Below are 11,134 nucleotides of genomic sequence, written 5' to 3'. Positions count from 1 at the left end.
CTGGGGTGACATGAAATGTCAGTGTAGTTTTGATCTGCATTTCTCTGATTGCCAGTAAGGTTGAACATTTTTGTGTGTCTATCAGCCATTAGTACTTCATTTTAAAGAACCATCTGATTTTATTTTTTTATTGCTTGATTTTTTTGAGTTCTTTTTATATGTCAGATATTAATCCTTTGTTACATTTTGTAAAGCTAGCAAAGATTTTTCTACCATTTTTGGACTGTTTTATGATTGTGTTTCTTCACTATGCAGAAGCTTTTTGGTTTCATGAAGTCCCATTTGTCAACTATTGGTTCTATCTCCAGGGCAACTAAAGTTTTGTTCAGAAAGTGTTTGCTTAGGCTACATCAAAAGCAATTTCTGTACTTCTCTTCCTCTAATAGTGTCAGAATTCCAGGTGGTATATTAAATAATTTGATCTGATTGCGGTTGATTTTATGAGAGAGAAACAGATCTAGTTTCATTCTTCTACATGAAGATATCCAGGTTTCCCAACACAATTTATTGAAAAGTCTCCTCTTTCCAATGTGTATTTTTGGCAACATTGTCAAAAAATCAGGTATCTATAGATATGGAGGTATATATTCCCATTCTCTGTTTTATTTTACTGACTCATAGGTCTGTTTTGGGCCAGAACCAAGCTGGTTTTATTACTGTAGTTCTGTAATGTAACTTGGAATCAGGTAGGCATGTTGATATCTGATAATGCTGATCCCTCTATTATTATACTTTCCCCCTTAGGATTAATTTGTCTATCTAGGATCTTTTGTGCTTCAACATGATTTCTTTTTCTATTTTTGTGGAGCATGACACTGGAATTTTGATGGGGATTATGGTGAATCTGTAGGCTTCTTTCCACAGTACAGTTATTCATACCATATCCATCCATCCAAAAGTACCAGAGATCTTTCAGTCTTCTAGTGTCTTCTTTTAGACACTAGAGTTTTAAAGTTTTCATCATAGATGTCTTCAATTTCCTTGCTTAAGTTTATTTTGAGGTCTTTTTATTTTGAGGCAGTCATGAATAGGATGTATTTTTAAGGTTTTATTTGGAGTGTATTTGTTACTGAAATATATATATTGGAATATATTTTGGTTTTGTTATTTTGTATCCTTCTACTATGCTTGAACTGCTTATCAGCTCTAAAAGTTTACTCTAAATTTTTCATGTATAAAACTATCTGTAAATAAGAATTTTTCCCTTTCTTGCTTGGCTCATTTTTAAGGAATACAGACCATTCTCTAACTCTTATCTTTAAGCTAGGACCCTGAAGTGATTGTCCTGCAGCTATAAATGCTGAAGGGCTGACAGTGACACTACAAAATAGGTATATAAATAACCTAGAGCCCTTTCCCTTGGAAAGACATGACCCTGAGTTCTGTGCACCCCTAATGGATTTGTTTCAAGGGTCACGACGGTATTGATTTAACAGCTCACCCTTTACTTTGCTGTACTTTTTACTTTTAACTTTTACTTTACCCTTAACTGTTCCTTCCAATATCATTCCTTATCTTTTCTACCTGGTCCCAGTGCAACCTAAATGTTACCTGTATCAGAACAAGGTTTCTACTTCAGAAGCATCCTAGAGGAAGATATTCTCTTTCCTTCAACTTTAGTGTTCAAAATGCCAATATATAACTCATCTGCTGTGGTTCACAGTCTTGTGTGATCTCCTACAGAGACATTCAGAACAGCTCAGGGAAAGGAGGAGGCATTCATCATCCTGGCAGCAGGATTTGATGGGAAAAACATACCTTGACCTTCATTGAGCAAAGTATAGAGTTTATCTCTGATTCTTGGTTCTTGGATCCTATTTTATCATTTATGGAAAACAAGAACATAGTTGTGAGTCCAGACTCTGAAAAGTCAACATTCCATGACACTCCTCGGTGTGCAATTGCCCAGAGTGTCAGCTCTGACAGACTTAGCAAGACTCTAGGCAGAGTTGACTGCAGTCATCACAGTCTCAAGGAGGGTATTCAGAATTAAAGCCAAGTCGAAACACCAGCCCTATAATTGAAGCTTAAAGCAAGAGACATTGTAGATACAGTCTGTGGCAGAAAGAACAGTCATGTCACCTCTGGAAAATGTATGAGTCAAGCCAGCATGTCACCTCCCACTGCCAGCTCTACAGAGATTTTAATGAAACATTCTTAAGGTTAATCCACCCCAAAGGCTTGCTTCACCCTACTCCTGACAAGAGGTAATTTATAGCTTAAGTGGAAGTCTCTGGCTTTTAAAAGTCTTCAGGTATCATGTTTAAAACACTAGCATCTTACAGGATCCAGTTTTTAGAAAAAAAACTTTTCTACTGCTTCTACATTTCATATCCTCGTGGAATGGGCTTGGGGGTGGCAGTGGGGGAAGCAGAAAGACATTAAGCTCTAGTCTTGGAAAGAGTTTATCAGCCTAGGAGTCCATGATCGAGTGGTTGCCTCAGCCTGTTAGGCCCAAAGCTTCAACTGTTTCCCATTTAGAACATACAGAATAACTGTAAACACTAACTGAGCAATACAAAACCAAAAACAAGAGATTTTTTTTGAAGAGTGGGCTTTCTTTTTTTAATATATTTTATTAATTTATTCATATTACATCCCAATTATTATCCCATCCCTTGTATCCTCTCATTCCTCCCTGCCTCCCATTTTCCCCTTACTTGTTTCCCCTATGACTGTGACTGAAGAGGCCCTCGTCCCCCTGTATATGCTCACAAGGTATCAAGTCTCTTCTTGGTAACCTGCTATCCTTCCTCTGAATGCCACCAGGCCTCCCCATCCAGGGGATGTAGTCAAATATGGGGCACCAGAGTTCATGTGAAAGTCAGACCAAGAGTGAGCTTTTTTAAGATAAAAGAATATTTAAATGACCACAAATTTAACAACAAAAAGACAGTGTAACAAAAGGGCATTAGATGTTTAAAAAATGATATTAGAAAAACTGGATATCAACAGGAATCAAACAGAATCCTTCTCTCTTGCCTTGCACAAAACTCAACCCCAGGTGGCTCTTATGTGGATTGTAAAATTAAAACTGTAGATCTGTATGTTTAATTTGGAGTCCCTGTAGTAATCAGGAAACTAGAAAAGAGTCATTGGCCTTGGGACTAGCCTTTAGGAGCTAGCCTAACATAAATGATACAAAAACAAAGAAGGAGTATTGGGAAGAGGGTGGAATATTAGGCTGGGATGATGGAGAAGTGATGGTGAAGATGGCAGGGTTAACCAAACTCAGTTAAGTATGAGATAGCCATATGGCTGAGGAGCTCTTAAGTTCTAGGGGCTAATTTATCACTGTTGTATAGCTAAATAGCCATGGTACCAAACTAAATACCTATGTTTATAGCTCTATTCAAATGCTACTCCCAGCCTTAATCAGAGAAGTTTTTCTCTGCAATGAATGGCAAAGAACACAGAAATGTCCTGCTGCTCAAACCAATGTGGATAAGTGATGGCTGAGTGTTCATCCCTAAACAGGGTATTTACACCTCCACCATGTTTAAGGCCCAAGAATCTTAGTAGAGGAGAGGGCATAAATCATGTACGAGCTGAAAAAATGTAGAGAAGGGCTGTGAAATACTGTCTTCTGAGCATGCGACAACCAATGCATCAATCTCAACAGCAGCTGCAACTGCTGCAATGGATCTACAAGAGATTATGTCAATCAAGATTCTGGAAGGGTATGATAAAGTCCTTACCTTTACTAAATTATAGGCCTCTGAGGGACTGTGGGAGAAAAGCCATCCATATCTTCAGTTGTGTGCCCATTGAGAAGCCCACTAGGAACCAATGGGTAGATCCTAACCCGCAGTCACACAGTCATCCTGGTAAACTCAATGGATCTGAAGGGGATTTTTAAAAAGGTGCAAATGGGGGAAATAGACTTGTATGAGAGCATGGGACTTAAAGAGGGTAGGGAGTTCCAGAATGCACTACACCCATGTATAAAATTGTCCACAAGTGTAATGAAAGTTATTCAAAAGTTGAAGCAGTATTTCTTCCTTTGTATGTGGAGGTGGGGGTGGGGTAGTGGGTTGAATTCTTTTCCTCCTTGTGATGTTCTATGTAACACACTGCAGAACAGGTAAGGGAGGTACAATTTGCAAATCCCATCCAAACCTATGAAACCATATTTGCTGTGTGTATTGCCACGGTGTAGTTTAGGTCATCACATTGTGGATTAAGATTCTACCCCCACTTTGTTGAGTTGAGCAGGGTAGATCTCTGATCTCTCTTTTATTCTGTCTCTGGTTTATCATTCAGCTGGACCCCGTGGGTGGCCAGCTAAATGTTCCTGTAGAGTAAGGCAGAGGAATCACCGCCCTGGCATTTCCGGCCAACCTTGCTGGAGTCACTCAGTGCCGCTGGGCACTGATCTGTAGCTGCTCAGGCCTGTTTGCTATGGCGATCTCATCTGCCTTCCTAAGCTCATTTACAGCTCTTGTCTCCCACAGGGGTAAAGATTATTGTGTATTCTCTTGACTGCTCTCATTCACTGAGTCCCACTGGTGGGACTTTTAATTTTTTATTGTACTCCAAAGTGTATGTTTTTTTAAAACTTCCTTTAATTTTTTTTTGTTTGTTTGTTTGTGTGTGTATATATGATGGGTGGGTGGGTGGTGGTGTGGTGTGTGTGTGTGTGTGTGTGTGTGTGTGTGTGTGTATGTGTGTGTGCATGTGTGTGTGAACACAAGTAAAGAAGCCCACAATAATGTTGTGAATGTTGGAAGACAACTTTCTAGAGTTGGTTTCTTCCACTTTGCTGAGGCAGAATGTCTCTTATTTCTGCCACACTAGATACTCCAGGCAAGTTGTATTGTGAACTTACAGGCAAGTTTCTTCTCATTTGGCAGTAGGAGTGCCAGGATTACAGATACAAGCCACTTCACCTGGCTTTGTCCGGGTCCAGAGATTTATTTTAAGCCATGAGGTTTATGTGGTAAGCACTGACCCATATGGTCAGCCCATGTCTGGTTGGTACCATTGGCTTTTTAGTACATGTTCTCACTACATAGCCCAGGCTGGCCTAGAACTTAGAATCATTGCTCTACATCTTTAGCTCTGCCGTGCCCTTCAGTGATTCAGAGTTCTCTGTGTGCATCTACTAGAATATTTTACATCCAACTATAGAGCTCATCTCAGGCATACAGCATATACAGTGCTGATATGCAAGCACAAGAAAGATGCTCACAATTATGACAATAAGACAGGAGACAGTTATCACCACTCTCACTCTAGAATCATGGGTACCAAAATACACCCATATCACTGGGCATTCTAAGAGTCCTAAATCACAAGAACTAAATAAAGTAGCTCATATGGAAAAGAGCTTAACATTGTGCCCAGCATGCTGATGTTTAGTTGAATCTTTTATTGGTGAATTTACTATGAATATTAGCCATCCTTTAAACTCAAGTTAGAAATATCTTTGATAAGAGCAATGGAAACGTTGGACTAGAACCAGCTTTCAGACAAACCTGTATGGTCTGACTGGACCAGGAAGACTAAGTCTATGTAGAGTAATGTTCTATCCATTCCTGCGTGGTATAGCAAGTGCTGAAGTGCTTAAGGGTCTCCTTGAGGTCTCTAAGCTCAGCAGGACAATGCCTGTCTTCAGACTATGGTTAGCTTGGGATAAGGGAGATAACAAGGAAGCCTCTGCAGGTCTCAAACCTATCTTCCAGAAAAGCCTTTAGAAATCCATCCTACTCCAATGACCCTGTCCCCATAGCTCAGGAGAGTGACACTGGGGAGGAATACTAAGAGTTCTGAGTCCTTGCAGGCCCAAGGGTATTTATGAGATGCCACCTGCAGATACCAGATCTGTACCTAAAGTAACATAATCCCAGCAGGAGAACATTTGCCTGTATTCAAAGTTAGCAGGCTTCATAGTGCTTGATGCAAATATCTAATCTCTCCTAGACAATCCAGGATGCATCCCAGAGCCTGACAAGTAGGTGGGCTTCCAGAGACCAGGCTGAACTCTTAGCCCCACCCCACCAGAGCCTCAATGTGTCTGCTGAAGATCACACATGATTATGATATGAAATCAACTGAAGATACTTTTGCTAGTAACATTATCACTACTTTATCGATATTTTTTGTCACAACACTGTGTGCAAAAATGTAACTTTCTGCAACTGAAATAAGCTTTTTGTTTAAATTCATATTGTACTTGTTATAAAGCATTGCCTAGATATCTACAGTAAAAACCCACTTTCTTGCAGTTGTGTCATCATTCAAAGCCTGTATTTTCTCTTCCACCTTCTTCTTTTGAAAGAAGGACCTTGGCTGTCTCTGGGTGGGAGTGATGAATAGGCAGTGTCCTTACTGGAATTTTGATAAGGAGTGGTGACACCATGTCCAGTCTATATGAGATCTTCACATCTCCTTCGGTCTCAAGGGCCTTCTCCTGATCATTTCAAAACTGGTCTTAGATACAAAGGACTTTGTGCAGTTTGTTCTCTGCATTTTGTGGGGTTCTTTTGGGGTGTTTAGTATATAAAAAGAGGTTTTTCATGCCATCATGAGGATCAGAAGAGGGAAGTGGGACCAGCATGCAGGAAGAGAAATAAGCACTCACTTTGAATCAAAAGTCCAAAAGGCTAGAATACCATAAACAATCAGGGAGAGCAATTATTGATGGTAATTTTGTACAACTGTAAATTATTCTAAATAAAATATAAACTCAGAAATATTTGTTTTATCAATATATGATGTTTTAATAAAAAAATAAGGACTTTAAATTTTTGCCATAAAATTTTAGCAAGAATTCTTAACAAAGATGGTAGAATTACCCCAGATGACATTTGAAAACATATAAAGGCATGGGTGGTATACAGCTTTGGCATTTAGAAGCACTGAACATTCTCCAGTGTCTATGGTGATTTGAGAGACAAATATCCCCAATAGGCTGCATATTAAAACACTTGGCCCTCAGTGCTGTTGAGAAGGTTATGGAACTTTTAGAAGGTATATCCTTGCTGGAGAAAGTATGTCACTAGAGAGAGTCTTTGGGAGTACAACCTCACCCCACTTCTGGTGAGAACACCTGTTTTCTGTGTGCAGTTGAGATGTAATCTCTTCACTTCAGTCTCCAAGGACTTGCTGCCATTCTTTACCTACTATTATGCACTCTCCCTCTGGAACTTTATGTCAGAATAAACATTTTCTTCTTTAACGTGCCTTTGGTCATAGTATTTTATCACAGCAACAAAAATAAGTAAGTAATACCATATCCTACATAACTAAGAATGGCCTTCCTCAATTCTCTGATGCTCCTGATGAGAGTCACTGGTTGTCTGGCTATGTGCAGATAACAGATAGGAGGAGAATATTAGCGACCACAGAGACATTATGAGGAGAGCACTGTGGTGATGAAACATGGTGACCAGAATGGGTCTGGAACCTTATAACATAGAGCACGGGAAAGAAGGTAAATGCAAGTTAACACTGTGAATTGACACACATAGGTTTGTGTTAAGTTGAATGGAGTCCCAAAATCTTCAGCACCCTCCTCAATCTATTAGTAAGGGTCTTAGAGTCACATTTAAGGAGACTAATGCAAAAAGTCATCAGAAGTAAGTTACTGAACAATGAACATTCATTCAGGAATGTCCCCAGTGTGCTTCCTGAATATGGAGAACTATTTTAGAGGATCCTTCTAGACACCCAGCAAATTAAAAGTTCAATGTATTAACATATTTCCTCCCCTCTCAACTCCTACCCCAAGGGCCTCATAGTAATTTTGAGTGTTCTCCACAATTACAAAAAAAAAATCCCTAAATTCTTGCCTATCACTCAGAAAATTAGTTGTCATATATAATTAGGTAAATGTGGCATGATTTCCATCTAAAATGTGAACATGTTATTAATATTGAAAGCAAACAAATGGAGCAGTTGTCCTTCTTTGCTGAGAAAGGGTGACTAAGCCATGAGTGTCACATACAAGTTCTCATCAGGCTTCTCTCAGAGAGGCCAGCTTGGTTAGAAAGACTTCAAGAGGCCACTGGACTTTGAGAGATCATTTTGCTGTCCTGTGGAAATGTAATGAGTATTGCCCTCCAAGAAATTTAAGAAACAAATCCTTTTATAATCTGTAGAATTTATCCCTCTTGATTAGTTTTTATGAAGACTAGAAATGAAGTCTTGAAATTAGGTCAACTTGGGTTTTTCAGGCTAAAGGTGTGACAGAAATGTTTTCAGTAGAAAGAATAAAATTCATGTGAGTGGGGTTACTTGGGGCTTGAACCACCTGTTTGAAATTTCTGTGTTGGAAACTCAGTCCTCAAGGTAACTATGTTGGGAGGCAGGCCTAAAAAGATATCGTTATTGGTGGATTATTCTTCATATGTGAATTTCTTGGTTATTTTGAGAATGAAAATGGATAATAAGAGCAACCTCCAGCTCTTCTGTGTTTTCTTGCTCTCTTACACTCATTTACCTTTCTGACTCTTGCCACATCGTGCTGAGGAGCATGCTATACCACAGAGCTCCTCACCCTAAGATGGAAGAGGAGAACAAAAGTATAGCAGAAAAAGATTATACTGAAACAGAGCTAAAGTTTTCAGGACAAAAGTCAATTTCAGAATCTCCATGTCAGGCGTTTGGAGGTTGCAACGCAATCCCCTGGGCTTGAGCAGTATTGACCATCTACCCAAAGTGCACATAGCCTTTCTCATAGGCCAGCTCCACTCTATACATGCCATTTTCCTCAGTTGGTTTAAGCATCTCCAACATCTTAGGGTCTCTAGTGAAGTTTAGGTCATCACACTATACATGGCCTCTTGGGTTCTCCTTACAAGAAGTGAAATGCTGGTGCACATTGCTTTAGTGGCCTTTGGGATGCTTGGAAGGAGTCTTGATGACCCTCTACTCATGCCTGTACCAGGAGCACAGGGACATAAATATCAAGTTCTACTGCCAGCATGGCCTGTTTAAACCAGAGCTTCTGAGGCTTCTGTGTTCCTTCCAGGCTGACCATGAAGAAATTCATATCCAGGCTTTGTTTTCCATCAGGGATCCCTTCAGAGACATCTTCAGTTCAAGGTCTCTATTCTCCAATGAACTTGTATTAATTTTTAAAAGAAGGAACCTTCAGCATGCTGAGTCCTGTGTCCTGGGCACCCTGTCTAGTGACTCACTGCAGAGTAGGCAGTTTCTCGTTAGTAATCTCTTAAGTAAAATATAGCTCTATTCTCAGCATCAGCTTTGTCGACAACTTTACATTCCATATTTGTGGCTAGATAAATGGCCTCATGTTTAAGGGGACATACTGTTCTTGTAGGGGACCTAAGTTTGGTTCCCAGCACCCACTTACAGCAGTAGTTGGTTTCTTCTTGGACACACAGACATACAGACACAGGCACTGACAGACAGACAGACAGACACACACACACACACACACACAAAATAAAGCAAAAAAAATTTAAACCTCCCTTTCCCTCCAAAGAGCACATTTTTCATCTTTTTATCCAGTCTATAGCTTCCTTTCACCACAGACCTATATACAAATCAGACCTATGTACAATCCCTTAGTTTTTAATTTATCTTCTTCAAGCAGATTCTTTGCTAGACTATAACATGAATGGGCTCTAGCCAAGTTCCCAAGAGAGCCCATGCTACCCTCTGCAACTTTCCAAGCTAGGATCCACAGTTGCCATTTCTCTCTGCATTTTGGTCTTCTGAACTATGGTCAGAATGGCCCATTTAGTGTTGTTTGAAACATTCTAGGGCTTTTCTAGCTTGGAATTCTAAACTCTTCCACATTGTTCCTGAGAACCTGTGCCAAAGGCCTCTGAGTGATGTGGTCAGGGTTAGGACAGGAACAGGACCACTCCTCAGTACAAGTTTTCTGCGCTAGTTACTTTTCCTAGTTGTTGTCACTTAGCAAAAAGCAATTTGAGAAAGGAATGGTTTCTTTGAATTTACAGTTTGAGGAACTACAGTCCGTTATGGAGGTCAAGGCATGGCAAGGAGAGCATGAGACAGCTTGTTACAATATTTGCACTCAGAAAGAGGTAGCTGTTGATGTCTGCCTCACGTTCTCCTTTTGTTCAGTATGGGACCCCACCTCATGGATGGATACCGACTACAGCTATAGTGGGTCTTCCCACCTCAATTAGTCCAATCCAGATCTGCTAAACAGGCATGCCTTAGAGGCTCACTTACTCAATATTTTTATTCTTGTTAGGTTAACAGAAATAACTATCATATACCACAGAAACTGGAAAGGTCCTTGCTGTAGTGAATTAATACAGCCTTGGCTGTCCTGGACTCACTTTGTAGAACTGGTTAGGAGGGGAAGTACCAGTGACTAAACTTGAGCAGATGGCTGACCTGAACTGGGTATCACTGTAGGCTGTCAAGACATATGGATTTCAGAAATGAATCATCTCCCTTTGTCACTTTAATTAACAAATATAATAAATTGTTAGGAATCCATCCCTTACACCAAATATCTCCCCCACACCATGGCATAAATTTTAAAAGATGGTTTTAGGGCAACTTTGATATAATTTGTTGAGCTCTTGTTTCTGATAGAATTTATCTCCATGGTTATTTTGGAAACAGATCCTGAAACAAGGATTTACAAATTTAAAAATTATTCAGAAGTAATTCCAGGAAACATAGGTAGATGAATAGAAAATTGAGGATAGAAGGCAGGGATGAAGGGCAAGCCTGTGAGCAATGACACTGCAGTCAACAGGATCCCTTTGCACAGAGACTCCCCAGAGGCTGTGCTGTCACATGCCAGTCCAGTCAGCATGACACTGTGAGTTGTTCATGAGATGGTTTCTCTCTCACCAAGTTTTCCAAAGTAAAAAAAACAAAAACAAAAACAAAGAAATTTGAAGCAACAACAACAAAAAACAGCAAACTCTGGCCAGGACACAGCGATATGTGGCTGCAGTCCCAGCTGACGCAGGAAGACTATCACTCCTAGAAGTTTGAGAGACCACCCTGAGCACCATAGTGAAAATAAAAGAAAAAGTTAATACAGATCTCTTGAGAAAGCACTCCAGCGATTACAAAGCCCTTCTATAAAGTTAATATTGGATGTGGTGTGGGTAAGACAAGACTTTGCCTCTTATTTATGTGGTCAGGAGAAGCACACTTAATTTTCAACTGACTG

This window comes from Acomys russatus, chromosome 7 (assembly GCF_903995435.1).
Source record: "Acomys russatus chromosome 7, mAcoRus1.1, whole genome shotgun sequence".
Taxonomy (NCBI): Eukaryota; Metazoa; Chordata; class Mammalia; order Rodentia; family Muridae; genus Acomys; species Acomys russatus.
Note: the sequence above shows the minus strand (reverse complement) of the source record.